At 52.0% G+C, this 19,569-nt stretch overlaps 1 long non-coding RNA gene across 1 annotated transcript; it reads left to right on the top strand.

Moving 5' to 3' along the window:
• The first annotated feature begins 6,036 nt into the window (after positions 1 to 6,036).
• LOC106149154 lies at positions 6,037 to 19,476 on the top strand. Its single transcript, XR_001235137.1, has 3 exons — positions 6,037 to 6,219; positions 12,139 to 12,327; positions 19,037 to 19,476. It is a non-coding gene; the product is annotated as an uncharacterized LOC106149154 (long non-coding RNA).
• The last annotated feature ends 93 nt before the right edge of the window (positions 19,477 to 19,569 follow it).

The following is a 19,569-nucleotide window of genomic DNA, read 5'->3' on the forward strand; positions in this document are numbered from 1 at the left end:
AAGAATAAGGAACCATCACAGACATGGCATTTTTATTATTTTTATTTATTTTTAAATCCTGTGAATTGAGCCTCTACCACTGAGCTATATCCCCAGTCCTTTTGCTTTTGACATGGGGTCTTCCTAAGCTGCCCAGACTAGCCTCAAACTTGCAAGCCTTTTGCCTCAGCCTTCGGCATTGCTTTGGTTACAGGGGAGCGCCATCACACCGGCTCAGGTGTGGCTCCTGAAAGCAAAGGCAGCTTCGGCTCTCTGGAAACACACTCTGTTCAGCCTGGCTGTCGGGCAAGGGAGGCGGAAAGCGCTCCATTCGGGAGCTCCCAGCTGTGGGCAGAGCTGCCATCTACGCCAGTGGGAGGGGGCATCTCCCTTCACCCAAAGACCTCAGGAGGGGAGAGGACAACCAGAGGCTCTGGGGCTGGGACCTAGAGGACCCAGCTGTCCTCATCCCTTCTGCTAGAGACTAGTAACCAGAGCATAGTCATGCTCCTGCAGTAAAACCTCTTTCCTTTCCACCCAGGGGCGCAGTGACTCCAGAAAGCATGTCCTGCCAGCAGCCTAGATTTTAGAATATTAATAGCAGTGCTACACGCACGCTGACATTCCAAGTGCACTCTTTGGTGCGGGGCGTCTTGCGAAGAGTTTTGAAGCATCGCCACACCTACAGAACGGGGGTGCAGTTACTGCCCCTATTTTAGAGATGGAGAAATAGAAACTCAGAGGTTAAGTGACTTGTCTCCGGACGCACAGCTGGTGAGCGGTAGTCAAAGTCTGCACTCAGGGTTGCCTGGCTCTAGAATGCTTCTCAGACAGACCAGGGTTGGAATCCTGATTTATAACCCTGTGACCTGTATCAAGTTTCTGCACCTCTAGTTGCTCTCAGCTGTCTTCAGGCCTTCAGCACAGTAAATGCTGGCAGTCTCATACAACCTAGCCAAAAGCTTTCTTACAAGATTGCTGTAAGAATTAAATAGAAAAAGTAATTCAGCTAGGCCTGGTGGTACACATCTGTTCCGCAGGACACTGAGGCAGGAGGATTACAAATTTGATGCCAGCCTGGGCAATTTTGTGAGACCCTGTTTTGCAGTTTAAAAACATTTTTTTAAAGGGTTGGTGGTGTTGCTCAGTGGTAGAGCATTTGGCCTAATGTGAGGCTCCAGTTCAATCACCAGTACCACAAAAAGAAACAAATATATTTAAGGTACTTAGCAGAGTGCCTGGTAAGCACTCTGTGGTGCTAGCTTGTCATAACAACCTCAGAGTCAGGCTCGCTCAGCATGGATATGCTAATAGAGCTGACCATCTTCGTGGGCTTTCCCAAACTCCTAGAAGGTCCCACTCTTCTTGTGTACACCTCATTCCTTCTCCACAGCTCATGCTAGTGTCCTTTTCTCCTTTCTTTCTTTCTTTCTTTCTTTCTTTCTTTCTTTCTTTCTTTCTTTCTTTCTTTTTTGGTCTTTTTGAGACAGGGTCTCCCTATGCAGGTCAGGCTGGCCTTGAGCTCACTTTGTAGCCCAGGCTGATCTCAGACTTGCAACGATCCTCCTGCCTCAGCTTCCCAAGTGCTGAGATTACAGGCGTGGCCCACCGCTACGCCCGGCCATTCTGGTGTCTTGAGCCTGCACATTTTGTCTGAGCCACACTTTCGCTGTGGCCCACTGTGCACATTTGGATTCACCAGGGTGCTCTCAGTTTTCAAAATCATCCAAATGCAGTCACTTTACTTTCCTGCTAAAAAAATCTTCCAGGCAGCATGGCATGGGGGTGCACACCTATGATCCCAGCACTCGGGAGGCTGAGGCATGAGGATTGCTGTGAGTTCAAGGCCAGCCTGCGTTACATGGCAAGATCCTGTCTCAAACAAACAAATGAACAACAACAACAACAACAAAAATTCTAGGTGCCTAACAGGACCAAGACAAACTGACAGTATAGGACTTCTCAATTTTTTTTTTTCCCTCAGAACTGGAGATTGAACCCAGGGCCTCATGCGTGCTACCTCCCCAGCCACCTCTCCAATTGCTTTTTGACACATTAAATTCCTCTCTGTTCCTTGAACAGGGTGTAAACTTTCAAGTCCCACGCTTTTGCAGGGCACTATTTCTCTGCCTGTAAGGAATGCCCCCTCCCTTTTTCTTTGAGCAAACTTCTATACATCCTTCAAAAGCCAGATGTTCTGACCTTCCTGTAAAACTGATCTCCAGCATTTCTTGGCTGTATGCTTCCATGGCAGTCTTCGCATGTCACAGAGAGTTGTATCAGACTACAGATACCCCAGCTCCCTCACTGGGGATTCATTGAAGTTCAAGGCTAGGGCTTACCATTCCATGCCCAAAGTCACCGATATGTAGGGTCCCTCAGCACTAGTTTTCCCAACTGTAAAATGGGGATTATGTTCATTACTTATCTGGCAGATACTGATCACATCTAATATCACTTCTGTTTTCTTCCTTGGTGCCCTGAATATTCTTCAGGAGTTCACCCCTCCTCCATATACTTGAGGGGGCAACCTAGTTAGTCTGAACTAATCTTGGTATCTCATTCCCCTTGCCATTGATTTCTTATAGGGTTTTTTTTTTTTTTTTTTTTTTGGTATCAGGAATTGAACTTGTGACCTCAGGCTTGCCAGGCAAGTGCTTATGCCGCTGAGCTACATCCCCAGCCCTATTGATTTGTTTTGGAAGAGATCCAAGACACAGTTTTAGCTAATAAGTTAGATGGAGGACATGGGGTATTCTAGGTAATATTTCCTTGATTTTAGAACATGAAGGGGCTGGGCAGGGTGACTCACGCCTATAATCCCAGCGCTTGGGAGGCTGAGGCAGGAGGATTGTTGAGAATTCAACACCAGCCTAGGCTACAAAGTGAGCTCAAGGCCAGCCTGAACTGCATAGCTAGACCGTATCTCAAAAAAGACCAAAAAAAAAAAGGAACAATTGTCCCACAGTTGGATGTTGTGTCTGGAGTGATGGCTGGAGCCACAGCAGCCATTTTGCTATGAAGAAAGTAACTAGTCAGGACAGCACCAACTAAGCCAATAAAGGCAATAGGATGGAAGGAAATATGGAAAGAACTTGAGTCCTTGTATTACAGTTCAGCAGCTGGATTGCCCTGCCCTGGGTCTCCCCAACTCTGGATTATTCCCTGAAATAATCAGTCCCTTCATTGTCCAGTGAGGGACCCCAACACAGTTCAATAACTTGCAGCCCAAAGCATCAGAACAGATCAACCTTATGGGGTTGTGATGATTAAATGAAATGTATTTTATAAAGTACTGAACAGTGTCTGGCACCTAAGGCGTTTTCGGGACTAAAAAGTCCTGCTGTGAAGTCTCAAGGTGATTACAGGGATGACTGTGTGGGACCAAAGCCCAGGGCAGCAGATGGCAACAAAGGGAGTTTAGCGGGGCTCAGAGGCTGGTGGCTCAGAGGCTGATGCGATCCAAATGGGAGCGAAGATGACGGCACACTGAACTTCAAACACTATGTTAGCGCGCGTCCCTGTGGATCTTCTTAGGGCTGGAACAATGGTCCTCCTTTCTACCTCTGCTGTTCCTTGCCCTGGCCAGAGCTGCACTTCGCACACAGGCTTTTCTAATTTTGGGTGGCCACACTTGTGCAGTCGGGGTGGTCTCTGAGTACCCTGGGGCATGGAAGGCCCGCTACAGTATGGAGGCTACAGTGTGATTTGTAGCTCCGGGAGGAGCCAGGATTTGGAAGCAGAGTTAACATCCCATGCAATGTGAAGCTGGGGCTGTGATCTGACAAACACACACAAACCCATCCTGGGCGAGGGCGCAGGAGAGGCCCGCAGCCCTCTGCAGCTTGGGAGGCCTGTCTTGGGGGCCCCTGGGCCGAGCAGCCCGCCTGGCTCTTGGCCTGCTGACTAGGCCACAGATTTCCGCTCCACACCGGTCCCACAGCCCTCTGCAGCTCATTCCAGGGTCGCTCAGCCTGGCCAGTGTGGGCCCAGTTCAGCCTCCCAGCCTCGTGGGCGGCCCTGGCAGCAGGGGCCGGGGCTGGGTTTCGCAAGGACATTGTAGCATCCACAGCAAGATGTGGCAGGAGGAGGGAGGGGCGGCTGCTCACTTCGCTGCAGCCCAGGAGGGAGCCTGGAGGAGGCGGAGGTCAGAGCAGCCGAGGCCCTAATGCCATCCTCCAGGGCTCTTCTCCTACCTGCCCCTCCCTTGCCCAGCCCGGCCAAGGTCCGTGGTGCCCTGCTTTGAGCCACCGCACTCAGTTCTGCCCACCAACTGTTTACTGGCAACCCTTTGTGCCACATTCCTCTTAGCTGAGAAGGACAAGAGTGATGTAAAGATCAGAGCAGAAGGGACCTCAAAATTAATTTTTAAACTTTCCTCTGCCTCTGGACTGCCTTTCCATTGCCCCCACACCCAAGTATTTAAGAAGAAAGAAAAAAAGTGTGACTGCTGCCCTCGAATTGGGGCGGGGGCAGGGTCCTGTCCAGTCTGCCTCGAAGCCGTGTTCATGGACAGAGCTCAGCCCCGGTCCAGCCCAGGGGAGAAACTGAGGCCCAGCGCAGAGAAATGACCTCCTTGAGTCGCACTGCAAGTTCATGGCCCGGCTAAGTTTAAGTTCAGGTGTCTGAGCACCGGGCCCAGGGCCCTCTCCATGGCCCTGCCCACTGGTGGGCACTTGGTTCAGGGTTCACCCAAGGTGTATGAGGCAAATTCACAGACATGGGATGCAAGTGCCCCTGGCTAATTAAGCAATCAAGAGGCTCTGACTTGGGGAGGAGGGGCTGGCGGCCCTGGGACAGCCTGGGCAGGATTTTCCAGGGAGTATGGAGTGGGGGTGTGGGCAGGAGGGAATTCTAGGTGCAGCTAGGGGCACAAAGAAAGACTGTCCTTTTGGAGAGCCAGGTTCCAGCCCTGGCTCTGCCATTGAAGCTAAGTGACCTCATGCAAGGGGCCTGCATTCTCCTGCCTGATTCCTTGTGTGTACAATGAAGAAAGGGTGGACCAGCTGGTCCTACTGTGTGCTGGGAGACCGTCCCTCCTCCCTGGGAGCTGAGCATTGCCACTCACCATCTTGGGTACTCCTCAGCATGTGCCAGGTGGCTAGAACTGATACGTGGAGGAAGTGCCCCTGGGAGCCCCTGGGCACAGTAGCAAGCTGGCAGGCCTGCTCAGGCTGCCCGCCCATATCCTGGGGCACTAAGAGGCAGCCACCGGGGCAGAATCGGGCAGGAGACGCTCTTCTGAGAAAGGTTCTTCCCATTCCAGCCCTCTCCGGAAGCCCAGGCCTCAGCCAGGACGCTGGCCAGGCCCACCTCCTGGGAGAAGAAAGGCAGGCCTCAGGGTGAGGGTGACAAGTTCCCAAACAGGTCCAGGCCAAAATACTCTCATTTGAAAAATGGGTAAAATAGCACTACAGTAGTTTCACTTAGAAAGCCATTAGTACTAGAACCTGGCATGACTCAAGGAGATAATGAACATCAACTGCCTAGCAAGGTGCCTGGCCTCAGCCAGCTCATCGTAGATATTTGGTCCCACACATCCCAGAGGGCTGCCTGCTGGGAAAGACTGCACAATTTGAAGCCTCCTGATATTAAACACCCTGGTCAAGTAGGGTCCCTTTCATCTCACACACCAATCAGGAGGAGGAAGGGTTGTGTAGGAGTTCCTGGGGGAGGTTGTGGGGATGCACATAGAAAACAATGTGTGTGCGCCCCCTGCTGGCCGGGAGCAAAGGTTCCTGCCTGGCTGCTAGGGAGACTTGGTCAGACGGCCACAGTGCACCCACCAAATGTCAGGTACCCCACCCAGCTTCGGAGGGGATGCAACAGAACCAGCAGGTAAGATATGTTGTGGAGCCAGATAATTTTGGAGCCAACCGGGCATGAGTTCAAGCCCAGGGACCACCCATGTGTCTGAACATTCGTTCATCAGACATGATTCTGTGTCAGATTACAGTGGTGAACAAGTGGCCTGGCATCCTGGCCTTGCAGTGAGCTTTTACAGGGTTTTGGTTTCTTCGGTGTAACACAGAAGTCTTCTCATCCTTCCCCTCCAGACCAGACAGGAGAGACCCTGGGAGTGGATCTCAAGGTCACCGTCACCTGGTTAGTCATAAAAGCCACTGCCAGCAGCCGTCTCTGCTCAAGGGAAACCGAACCCTTTTGGACTTGGACTCATTCAGAAGAGACCCTGTCTGCCGACCTCCTAGCAAACCCAGGCACCATGGCTTTTTGTTTCCGGTAAGCTGATGGAAGCCTCAACCCAGGAGAGGCTGTGAGAGTGGGCGGGCGGGGTCTGCAGGCAGGAAGAGCTCCTCCTTGGATGGGGCCTGATGGGCCCTCTGCAGGGCTCTAGGCCACACGTTCCAGGAGACACAGGCATGCATCTCCTTGACTTCCATGGCCTAGTTAGCCCGTTGGGGACCATTTGCCTTCCTGGATCCCTGTCTTCTCCCTGGACTGAATTCTCCTTCCTGGGCAGGAAGGACTCTCAGAGGATAGGATATACGTCCTGTCTATCTGTTTTTCTGTCTATCTATCTATCTATCTATCTATCTATCTATCTATCTATCTGTCTGTCTATTTGAGCCAAGAGCCGTCACACTGATCTTCATACCACCTTCAGCCCTTTTAAAATTTTTTTTTATTTTGCAAGGCTGGGCTTGAAATATGATCCTCCCGTCAGAGAGCTGGAATTACAGTTGACACCTGGGTGATGGGGGCAAGGTTGGTGAGAAGGGGTGACTTCCTAGGTACTCTGCAGGTCAGGTGGGTGGGTGAGACAGAAATCATGTTTTGATTCCTAGAAGTGTTTCCCTTGCGTATTTTGCTATCAGTCTCTAAGGTATATAAGGAGGCACAGCGCACGCGCACACACACACACAGACGACACAGCAACAAACGTCAGTGTCCACTACAAGGCCTCGAGCAGCCCCTCACACGAGGACCTTATGTTGATGATGGTATGTCCCTCCAAGGCCCGGTGTGGGACAGTCACGCAAAGTGCTTGGCAGACTCTGGATGTGATAAAGTATGACCCAGGGTTCCCCAAGCCCTCTTCCCAAGTAATACAGTGTTGTTAACCCCAGCCCCTCTTTTTCAGTATTGGAGATTGAAGCCAGAGCCTTCACACTGAGCTACATCCCCAGCCCTTTTTAATTTTGAAACACAACCTCAATAAGTCTCTAAGTTGCCTAGGCTGGGCCTGAACTTACGATCCTCCTGCCCCAGTCTTCCAGAGTGCTGTGAATACAGGTGTGCACCACCTTACCAGGCTCAGCCCTTTTCTCAAAGTCCCAATATTAGCACCTGTCTCGAGTCAGGCGATGACAAAGCTTGGTTGAGAGAAATGTGGGGAGGAGCAGCCAGGTAAGGAGGATTCCTGCAGGAGGGGTGTTGCCGACTTCTGTTTGTAGGCTAAGAAAACAAGGCTCAGAGACAGTCAATAACTTGAGTGAGGCCACAAAACTAGAAATGGGCAGAGAAGGGCTGATACCCATGCCTGGCTGGCTCAGAGCCACTGCTCTTAGCCAGAGTCCTGCCGTGGGGACGAGCCATTCCCATCACAGGAGAAGGATGGCTCTTCATCCAAGGATCTGGGACAAAGTGGTCTGAATGGCCGTCACACAGTCAGGGCACGGCACAGATATAAAAACCCCTTCCGGCAATCCTAGATTCTGGACGTGTACACAAGCAAAGTGCCTGGCCCTGTGTGTGGGGCTTTTGATGCACCATCTCACTGAACCTCCACCTGCAGGTTAGGACCCTCGGCCTGCTGAGATCACAGGTCTCACTGTGAGCATCAGTGCTGAGCCAAGGAAGAACCTATGTGTTTCTTCAGTTGTCTCTTGCTGCCTAACAATTGACTTCAAATAAAAGGGGCTTAAGACAGCAACTTTTTTTTTTTTTTTAAGTACTGGAGACTGAACCCAAGGCCTTCACAGCTCATACTCTGCCCTTTTTTATCTTTTATTTTTAGATAGGGTCTTACTAAGTTGCCCAGACTGAGCTTGAACTTGTAATCTTCCTGCCTCAGCCTCCCAGAATGCTAGGATTACAGGTATGCATCACCATGCTCACCTACCTTTTTATTTCTCATGATTTTGTGAGTCAAGAAATTGGGCAGGGCTCAGCTGATGGGTTCTTCTGCTCCTTGTGGTGTTAACTGGGGTCATTCACTAGGCTGTGTACAGCTGGCTGCTGGACTGCCAGAGAAGGGCCAAGATGGCTTCACTTACAGACCTGGCACCTCAGCCCCCTTCTGCATGACCTCCACGTGGCCAGCATGGTGGCTTCAGGGAAGATGGATCTCTTACATGGTGGCAGGCTTCCCAGGGAGTGAGAGTAGAAGCTGCCAGGTTCACCGGGGGCCAGCCCTGGAGCTGGAAAGGGTCACTTGTACCATGACAACCAGCCAACGCAGAGCAGGGGTTCAGCCAGATCCGGGAGGGGAAATGGGTTCTGTTTCTTGGTGGGTGGAGTAGTATGTGCATCCTGGGTGCTCGTGGCCATGTGGGGGACTCACTGCCACCCAGGCCTCCTTGCTGCCAGCCTTTCTCACCGGTCCCAGGAAGTGTTTATTTCCAGGTCTCCCTGACAGCTGCATTTTTTCTCGCCTGGCCTCTGCCCAGAGACTCCGTTAGACTCTTTCCAACTCCATAGAACTTTCACAGGAGTTTGTCTCTTCTGGTCTCCTTGACCCAAGGCCTAGTTTCCTACTTCCAGGCCCCCTTTATCTGAGTTAACTTGAGCAGGTCTTGTTCTCAGAAACCCAGAAGAACCTTGTAGAGGATGTGCGGGCAGGCACTGGGCCAGCTGGCTGAGCCTGGAGATCACATCCACACGGGGAGCCTCGCAAGGGCTGTGTCTGTGCTCAGCATAGCTTTGCAGCCCCAGCCCCTGCACTGCCCCTGTCCCAGCTCTGTACGCAGGATTCTCTCGCTCCAGAGTCTACCTATGCTTGGTCCTTGAATGATGACCGAGTCTTCTGTAGGACCAGTGGCAGCAGTGTCACCTGGGAATGCTTTTAAGGGTGCAGATCCTCACCCCACCTCCTCAGCCAGAACTCCTTTTGCACTCCTCCCTTTCTTCCTTCCTTCTGTCTCTCTCTCCTCAACTTGAACCCAGGGCCTCTTGCATGTTGAGTGCCCTACTCATCCTCTAGATGAATGCTCTACCACCGAGTCACATCCTCAACCCTTTTTTATATTGAATCCGACATTTTCTTTTCTTGTTTTTTTTTTTTGTACCAGGAATCAAACTCAGGACCTTGCGCTTGCCAGACAGGTGCTTATGCCACTGAGCTATATCCCCGGCTCCCCTTTTTTATATTGAGACAGGGTCTTGCCAAATTGTCCAAGCTAGCCTTAAATTTGCATTTCTCCTGCCTCAGCCTCCCAAGTAGCTGGAATTACAGGCATGTGCCACTTCACCTGGCTCTAGAAACTGCCTTTTTTTTTTTTTTTTTTTGGTACCAGGAATTGCACTCAGGACCTTGCGCTTGTGCTTGCACCACTGAGCTATCTCCCTGACCCCCTTTTTGTCTTTTTAAGACACAGTCTTGCTGAGTAGTTCAGGCTGGTCTTGAACTCACTTTGTAGCTCCGGCTAGCCTCGAATTCACAATGATCCTCCTGCCTCAGCCTGCCAAGTGCTGGGACTACAGGCATGGACCACCATGCCCAGCTCAGAAATTGCATTTTTAACAAATGCCCACGGGATTCATGTGCATGGCAAAGCCTGAGCCAGCTAAAGCTAGAGGCTCCCAAAATAAAGAGAACAACAGGTTGGGAGGACAGATGCCAGATGAGCCCACTGAAATGATAAAATGTGGGTGCTGGGAAAGACAATCCTGATTTAAGTTGAGCATGAAGGCTCATCCCTATAATCCGAGCATTCTGGGAGGCTGGGGCAGGGGGATTGCAACTTGAAGCCTAGCCTGGACAATTTAGAACCTGTCTGAAAATAAAAAGAGCTGGGGATGTAGCTCAGAGTGAAGGTCCTGGGTTCAATCCCCCATATCACAGAAAGAAGGAAGGAAAAAGAAAAGAAAGAAGGGAGGAAAGAAGGAATGAAGGAAGGGAAGGTGGAAGGAAGGAAGAAAGGAAGGAAGAATTCCTGCATGTATCATCAGTTAAGTCCAAATCATTAGGGGCCTAACGTAGGCACTGTGATCTCCTAAAAACTCCTCAGGTGATGTCATTGTATGGCCAGGGTTGAGAACCACTGGCTTAGGGTATTCTCTATTTTTTTTTTTTTTTTGAGACAGTGTCGTACTATATCTGGCTCACCTTAAGCCCTCAATTCTCCTGCCTCAGCCTCCTGAGTGTTGGGATAATAGATGTGCACATTGTGACTGATAGGGTACTGGTTCTTACAGGGGGATTTCTTGACCATCTGCATCCAAACCATTTAGGGTATGTATTCAATAAGCATTACAATCTGCAGATCCCTGGGCTCCACACCAGGCTCTTAAAGTCTAAGTCCTGTTGGAAGGGGCGCTGAGGATCCACATTCTTCACCATCTCTCCAGGTGATTTGCACACTCACCAAAGCTGGAGGCTGTGAGTTTCATATCATGAATAAGCAGTGACAATGAAAGTGATGTTTTTAACAGTTACAAATACTAGTGTGCAAAAATTAGAAAATATGGATGAATAATGATAGAAAACAAAAGTTGCCCCGCTCCTACTGCCCAGAGGCAACTGGAGGACACCAGCTCAAGAAGACCAGGAGCCTGCCTTCCTCCCGCAGAGGCAGGGGTCGTCTGTGACTTGGGCTCTCCTCTGCTGGCAGGGTGGAGCCTATCATCCAGCCCAGACAGAATTATTGCCTCCAATTACATGGTTGATTATCAATTACTTGTGTCCATGGGCGAGCATGTGTGCGTGTGTGCATAAGTGTCTTTGCAAATCATTAAGGGTCGTAATTCTGGATTATGGTTGATTAATGAGAGGGAGGCCTGGTACCTCCAGCAACCGAGATGGCAGCCCCGCAATTATGTCCCAGCTGATCAGTAATTGGAGCATCTCACGATGATTTCTCTCTCAGCTACCTCCTCCCAGCCTTTCCTGCTGCCCTACAATTAGCACTATTGCTCACCCCTTCCAGCCTAGGCGAGCTGCAGAGAGCTGCTTTCTGGCCCAGAGGTGCTGCGGGGCGGGACTGCAGATCACTGCCCAAACCGGGGATGATGGCCGTGTGGGGGAGCTGGCAGAGGCGGTATGGTGGGGACGTGGGGCTGGCTGGAGCCCTGGCTTCCTGAGATCTGGTGCTTTTTGCACCATCTCATCATCATTCCACCCAGCAAGCTCAGGTGTCTTTGTCCCATCCCTTCTGCAGGAGGGGACACTTAGCTCCAGAGAAAGAAAGTGGTAAATGGGGGGGGTCCCCAAACAATAACTTGGAACACCATGGAAATGTGTGTGCAAAGCCACAGAACGCAGGGAAAACCAAGCTGTGGGAGGGGCCCCCAGCATCGCTCCTGTCCTGGAACGGGTCTCCACTGGTAGCCTCCGTTTCTCCAGGCAACACAAGCTTTTGCCCTGTGGAGACTGCAAATAGCTACTGACCCAGAGCTCCCTAGGCAGGAAGAGGCTGAGGAACTCGCAGCATTAATTCACGGAAGCAGCATTTGCCCCTGGGTTAGGGTGTCAGCTTCCTGGCTGTTGTTCTCCCTGCTTGCAGGCTGGGCCCCTAACATACCCTCCCCGCTACCCAGGATGACACACTCCCAGCTGCCCTCAAGTTAGGTTCAGATCCTCAGTCTCCCTTCTTGCTCCATATGCCCTCCTTGAAATGGCACAGCTTTCCCTGCTTGGGGTCCCTGGGCTCCTGTCCCGCGCCCAGTCTGATCCCTCTACCTGGAGCACCCTTTGGCCCATCTTCACTTCGCTCAAGCAAACCGCTGTGGAGCAGGAGGCGTCAATTTCCAGCGCTCACACCTGGGCCCATTCCTGGGAGAGGGATCTGACCTCCAGGGAAGCTGCAGGTTCCCAAGCGGAACTTTTAAGGATGGCTTTTAAGGATGCGAGAGGATGGAGAGGGTGGGGCCGCTCCAAGACCTTCCACATAAAAGCCTCTCCCTGGGCTGCAGAGCCACCAGGTCGTTTGTTTCGGAGCCTTGCAGCTGTCTTGGCCATTTTCATTTTTATCTACTTAGGATGGTCAGCGGGTCACGGCAAGCGGGAGATGCAGTGCTAATGACTCCAGCTCCACGTGGCCACCATTCAGGAAAAAGCGGCAATGTTCTCCCTGCCACATTAATCAGAGAAGCACATCAAGAGCCGTTGCGCGGAGACAGCTTCCCTCCTGGTACCTGCCCTGCATGCTAATCACCAGCCTCCTGGCGGTGAGTCAGCTCCAGCCAGGCCGCAGGGAAGGAGGCTGGTGCACGGTCTCCACCCACCTGGGGAGCAGCTAGGGGACCCCCAGCCCTGCCACCACTGCCTGTGTGCACCCACCCCGGCATCGTCCAGGCCACGGCAGGTGGGGTTGCAAATTCTTGAAAAATCAGTCCCAACTGAAACCCTGGGCTACTTCCTTAGAGTCTGCCAGAGGGGACTCTCAGAAGCAGGTCCCTGGACAAAGTCTGATTAAAGCAAGAGGTTGCCTCACAGCCAGGCACTTTGATAGCAATGGCATCACCTTAGGCACAAACGTAAGTGCACATGAGCTCATTTAATCCTCTAGAACCCTGTGAGCTATTAACAGGTACTACTGTATTCCTGCTTTGCAGATGAGCAAGGTGAGGAATGAAGAGGTTAAGTAACCAGCCCAGGTTCACACAGCTACAAATAACTGGCTGTGCGTGGACCCAGGCAGTCTGGCTCCTGGAGCCACATTTAGAAGTGCTGCCCCCGTTGCCTGTGGTTACTTTCCTCCTGCCCACAGAGCCTCCTGAGCCAGTGCTGATCCTTCTTTTGCACACGTTAGTCATTCACTTGTTCACTCATTCATTCACACAGAAAGTCTTGGGTGGGCATCTACAGTGTACAAGGCACTGCGCTAGGCACCGAGGGGACAAGGCAAGCAAAGCAGACAGAGGCTTAGGAAGGAGACTGCCACCAATTCCATATTTTCAAAGAGTTGTAGTAAATGCAAAATGTGATAGATGCCATGAAGAAGAACTAGGTTCCTGTGAAAACATAGTCAGAGGACCTCGTCTCTTTTGTTAGGTCAAGGAAGGTTTCCCTGAGATGACAAATGACAACCCAGCTTACACTGGTAGTTCTCAGCATGTGGCCCCTGGGCCAGGGCCCAGCCACCAGGGAACTCGGTAGAGAAGCATATTCTCAAGCCCCACCCTAGACCTGCTGAGTGCAGAGCTCTGGGGTTGAGGTGAAAAACCTGAGTTTGAACAAGCGCTCCAGGGCATTCTGATGCATGCTCACATTTGAGAACCACTGGCGCAAGCAAGCGGACTGAAAGGAGGCCATGAAGGCAGGTGTGCCCGTGTGTGTGTGTGTGTGTGTGTGTGTGTGTGTGTGCGTGTGGCAGGGGGGAGTTGCCTGAGAGGACCTGGACAGGGACTGGGTAACACGAGCCTTGCTTGTAGGGATATGAGACAATGCCACACTGCATCCTTTCCCACCATCAGGAAGCCTGGCCTGAGGGTCCTCTGTTTTGGGGACCTTCCAGGAATAGAAGCAGGTCACGTGAAAGTCCAGGCTGGCTGAGGTGAGACAGTGAGACTGGCTACTAAAATCTCCTAGAGACTCCGAGCCAACTGATCTGGGCACTGTTTGGCCTCCAGGAGGCGCTGGTCAGACAAGCAATTCTGTTGCTGGGGGAGGGCCTAGGGCACCGCTGCCCAGACAAAAGCCCTGGAGGGGAGGGGCAGTCTATTCTCCTTGTGAACCAGTTTCCCCTCAGGTTGTCTAGCAGGGAGATCACTGAGCACAGGATCACTAGCCTTGATCCTGACACTACACATAAAGCCAGTACGGCCTGCTGAGGACAGAGCCACTGTGTGACAGCTGAGGCCTGGAGAAGAGAGTAGCTGGTTCCCTGGTGAACCCGGACCCCTGGGTGTGTTGGCCCCTGCTTGCTGGAGGTGTTACCGGAAAGAAATCGGCATTGGTGACAACTACTCATGCTCCACACTGAGTTAAGCGGCATGTATGGGGCAGCTCCTATGTGCTAGGTATCATGCAACCCCTTCACGCGTGACAACTCTCTGTGGAGCAGCCCTTGTTTTCAGACCCCTCCTTCCATCATTCTGTCCATAAATGCAGATCCTTTGTGTCCAGGCTCAGTGCATCGGGAGACACTGTCCTGGGCAGGGCAGGGGTGGGCTTGTTCTTTTTCTGTGACAACCTGGCTGGGAAGGCAGAAACAGAAATGTTCTAGAAAAGGAGCTGTCAGTATTTTCAGGCCCAACCCTGAGGGTTCTGAGTGTTATTTATGATTGAGAAGGATGGCATCTCTTTAAGGGTGTCTTACAGGGAGAAGGAAACCACACGGCTTTAGATGTGCACACAGGCTCTGCCCACAGTTACTATGAAGCGTCCCTGGGCATCTGCCAGGGATCGAGGGCATCTACTCCGCATGCTCCCCCAAGTGCACCCTTCTTTCCACTTTCCAGTTCTGTACAGGGCTTCCTGCGGATGGTCATGGCCCCAAAGGCCTAAAGAAAAAGGGGGCAATAGGAGGAGGATGCAGACAGGGCATAGGTAAGGAGCAAAAAATAGAGTGCTTTAAAAGCCCCGTCCCTGTTCTTTTCCTCCCTTCCTGCTCCCTCCCCATATGAACTTGTTCTTCCCATATCCAGCTCTGAGAAAAGCACCATATGGCGGTTTCATGAGGCCCACGGCCTGGTTTCCATCCAGCCCACTCTGATTTCCTCCCAGCCAGAGGGCTGCAAAATAACCCATCCTCCACCAGGGAACTCAGAGGAAGCAAAGGAACGATAGCAGCAAAGACACACAGAGTGCTAACAGGTGGGGAGCTGCCCTGCGTGCTGAGGCTTACAGCGGCCATGGGAATATCCCCAGCATCACCCCTCTTGTGCAGATGGAGAAACCGAGATATGGAGCTGTTCGGAGACACCCTCCCCCTACAGTCACATGGCTCGTGATGGCAGAGTCTGACCATCAGACCTGGCTGGGTTGCTGTCCTGAGGAATTGGATCTTGGCTAAAAGACGCTTGCAGGAAGGGCTGAGGGACTTTGTGCTTTTTTTTGTTTGTTTGTTTTGTTCTTGTTTTTTCTTTTTGAGACAGGGTCTCACTATGCAGTTCAGGCTGGTCTTGAGCTCACTTTGTGACCCAGGCTGGTCTTGAACTCGCAGCGATCCTCCTGCCTCAGCCTTCCAAGTGCTGGGATTATAGGCGTGCGCCACCATGCCTGGCCCTAGGGCTGAGAGTTTAGAAGATGGGGTCCTGGTGATCTGGCTGGGACAGTGTGGTGCCGGAGACACAGCTGAGAAACCCAAGAGGAGGAGCCACAGCCTGGCTGCTGAGGGCCGTGCCACCGCTCCTTCCACAAGCCTCTGCCCTGAAGCCTGCAGAAAGGGAGGCCGCTGCGGGGGTGCAGTGGGAATGAGTGTCCTTTGGGAATGGAAGGACCTAAGTGCAGACCTCAACTCCATATTTGCTGGCTGTATGGCCAAGGCTCCCTGCCCCAGGTCTGTGAGCCTCATCTATTGGGCAGCACAGCTGAGGGGTGTACATGAGCTCGTGAGTTAAGACCCCCGCGGGACTCCTGGCATAGACAGGCGGGCCGTCCATGTGGCGTATCCCAGCCCCTGTTCTTCCTTCTGCAAGGAAGGAAGAAGCAAAGCCTCCCAGGCAATCAAGGCCGGACCCACGGGCAGCCTGGCAGCCACACAGGTCTCTAGGGGAGAAGGGTTCCTTTCTCAGAGCAGAGCCTGGAGAGCCACAGCCCCTGTAGCAGGCCAGGAAGGACAAGGTGGGTAGGCCCAGGTCAGATAGAGAGTGGAGGGGCCCCAGCTTGGCACTGGGGACTGTCACGCCTGGCTCCTTTAGGGGGAGGGTCAGAGGCCCGAGAAGGGGTAGTGAATGTGGACGTAGGAGGGGAGCCATTCTTTCTTCCTCTCTGCCATCCTGAGAGAGGAAGAAGGGAAAGTGGCTAAAGAAAAGAGCTTTATCTAGGGCCAGGGATGTAGCTCAGTGGCACAAGCACCTGCCTGGCAAGTGCAAGGTCCTGAGTTCGATTCTTGGTACCAAAAACAAAAAAAAGAGAGAGATTTATTTGGCCTTACCTGCCCCTCAGCCTTGTGGGGCTCTTTCCCGTACACATCCCCTGCTGCAGGCCCAAGTGAGGACCTTCCGACTACCACAAGCTGTCTCCAGGGCTCCCCTGGACATGGATCGGAAGTCTAGCATGGCTGTGGGGGTTCAACTCCAAGGTGGCAGTGGCCTTCAATGTGGGTCCAGGTGACATCCAGCCCTCCCTACCCAGGGTTTCTTCTCGCAGAGTAAAAGCTAAGGGACATTGGCAGGAGCTGCTTTCCCAAGAAGTATGGCAAAGAGATTCACTTGAGAAGGCCCTGGGAGATGAAGGTTATTGTCAGGCAGCAAACACAGAAGAGGACATTTTCCTGCCTTTTCTTTCTTTTTAAACCAAGTTTTTTTTTTTTTTTAAATATGGATTTAGAAAAAGTGAACACAGAGGTGAAGACAGAAAAAAAATAAAAAGTTCCTTTTATTCCTCTTTCTAACCAATATCACTGCTTTCCCCAGCAATAACCTATATAAGCCGCGTACTAGGTATCATGCCAGACTTCCCCAGGGGGTTAACATACATAGCACACACACATGCATACACACACACATGCACTTGTATGCATGAATGAGGTCAGTGTCTTTTCTTTTACATAAATAAGATCCTGCCAACCATCTTGGTTGGCAATTTCCCCCTGTAATAGCACATTCTGGGTGTTTTCTCATGGCAATATATATGGAGCATCCATGTTTTGGTTTTTAGATTTCTGCACAATAATCCATGTGTGGACATAAGGCGGTTGATCTGACCACTCGCTTCCATGCCACCCCACTCTGAGTCCCGCTGCCCTCCTCCAGGGAGCCTGCATCAAAAGGTTTTGTGGCAAATACTGCCTCTGCACAGTTCTGGGGCACGCCATCCACATTCAGAAGGTGACAGCCCTGCCTGATGGACAGATAAGGCATCTCCCGTTTTCTCCACACACGCAGCCCTGCAGTGAGCATGCTGCCAGGCCCCTTTGGGCACATGGGAGTCATTCTGCCGTCACTGGCATCTCGGTGGGGCTGGTGGGCAGAAGTGCACGCATCCCACACTAGGTAGCCCTGCCATGGCGTGGGAGGGTGGCTTAGGGCTCTTATGCCCACTCAGCCTCATCCCACAGTGCCCCTAGCACACATCTATCACGTGGCTGCTGCTTCCAGGAAATCGATTGCAAAGACGACTGTCAGTGGCTCACACACTGGAGGCCATCCAGGGAGTAGATTAAATTGTATGAGAAAATCGTACCAGGCTCAGGATGGCTCATAATGGAGACTCTTTCCTGACCTTTCTGGAGAAGTTAAAAGAACACAGGCAGACACTCACCATCCCCAACCCCTGCCAGAAGCACAGGGCTTTTACCCTTGGAGGAGTTGCTCCTCATCACCAGGCTACAAGAGGGAGGCCGGGGCCAGGCCGGAGCCATCCATACACAGCCAAGGGGGTCACTGCCAGCCCCTGTTTCCCTGAGAGGGGCCCAGGTTGACCTCCAGGCCCCTAGCTAATAAGATTACTCAGTCACCTCTCTTCTCTCAGACCAGTGGTTTCTCCTAGTTGGGTACAATCTTTTTTTCCCTCCTGCATAAACACAGGTATCAGCATGGCTGCCTTGGGTCTGATTACCTAGCTTGAGCCCTCTGCCCTGCGCCCTCTGGGAAGAGCAGGGGCCCCTTGGAGAGCAGTGCGGAGGAAGCGGGTGCAATGTGGACAAGTACAACATGTTCATTAAACAGGAGAGTGACTGGTGCCTTTACTTGGTCTCAAAGCAGCCAGGCCTGTGATCCTCCACTCATCTATTCCCCAATGCATTCCTTCCTCTGTAGATCCCCAGCCCCCAGACCAGCAACTGGTCCTGTGAAGACCCAGCCTTAGCTACAAACTTGGGAAAACACTCATTTGATACACAGCTGTCTCCCAGCTTGCCAGGACATCCTTCCGCTTTCCCACCACTGAGGAGGCTGTGCACTATCTATATTACCTTCATTTGCACAAGCTCTATCTGGAAGATGCTAGTACTATTTATTAGTGGGGAAGTGGAGGCTTGGAAAGGTTAAGTGACTTGATCCTGGTGACACTGCTAGTAAGTGCTGGAGCCAGGACCGGGAGCCAGGTCCATTCAGACTCCACAGCCTGCGTGCTCAACCACCGTGCTATATTGGCTCCCATTAGTAAGCTGAGCTGTATCTACTGTATTTACTTTTAGTTGTATTACTTTTCTCAGTGTTGAGACAAAATATCCTGTACCACAAGTTAAAGGAGCAAAGGTTGATTTCAGCTCATAGTTTGTAGAGGTTTTGGTCCCTAGTCAGCTGGATCCAAGGCAGGGTGGTGTGGCAGAAGAGAAACAGTCCAAGGTGTAGCAGGGTAGGCAGAAGGCAAGCAGCAAGCCTGCTTCTCCCTTTTATCCCTTTTAGGCTAACCGCCTTTTGGATGGTGCCACCCACACCCAGGATGGGCCCTCCCTTTTGTTGTTGTTGCTTTTTGTTTATTTTGGACAAGATCTTGCTATGTAGTCTAGGTTGGCCTTGAACTCATGTCTCAGCCTCCCAAATGCTGGCATTATGGGTACACACCACCACCTCCAGCAGGCCTTCCCATTATTTATACCGAGAACTATGCCAAACCAATCACTGGACTAATTTAGCAATCACACCCTTAATCTCAGCATCACACACCCTAGATCCAGCCATCTCCAAAGAGCTCCGCCTATGATCACGTGAGGCTTTAGGGAGGACATCAGATACTAGTCATAACAAGCTGCCTCTCATGGTGCCTGTGTTGTGTTGGGTCCTGGTGCAAGTTAGACCCTAACATCTCCCTCCTATCCTTCTCCAGGTTCTGACTCCCTCCCAAGCAGATGCAGTTCTACTGCAAGCCAACAAGACCTGAAGAGCCACCCTGCCTTCCTAAGACCTTTGGAAACAATTGCCCACTCTGGCTGCCAGGGCCTGGTCAGCTCAGCCTGAGGATGGGGGACCCCACTGGGTATCACCTCCTCCTCTGCGCCCCAGTATGTGTGTGTGTGTGTGTGTGTGTGTGTGCGCGCGCGTGCGTGCGCGCGTGCTGTCTTTTTGTGTGAGCTGGGAAAAGGGAGGAAGCAGGCTGCTTTCCAGAGGGGCTTGCTGCCCTCCTGTGGTACCTGCACCTCTCCTTCCCTCCCTCCTGATGCTGGAGGCCTGTGGTCCAGCAGGGGTAGAGGAGGAGGAGGAGGAGGAGGAAGAGGAAGAGGAAGAGGAGGAGGAGGAGGAGGAGGAGGAGGAGGAAATGGGAGCAGATTCTGGGAACTGGAGAGTGAGAGAAATTCATGCTTCAAGAAAAGGGGTGGGCATGGCAGGGAGGGGCAGAGCCTTTTGCAGGAAACAGTACCG

The sequence above is a fragment of the Chinchilla lanigera genome, unplaced genomic scaffold, assembly GCF_000276665.1.
Source record: "Chinchilla lanigera isolate Chin_1 unplaced genomic scaffold, ChiLan1.0 scaffold00037, whole genome shotgun sequence".
NCBI lineage: Eukaryota > Metazoa > Chordata > Mammalia > Rodentia > Chinchillidae > Chinchilla > Chinchilla lanigera.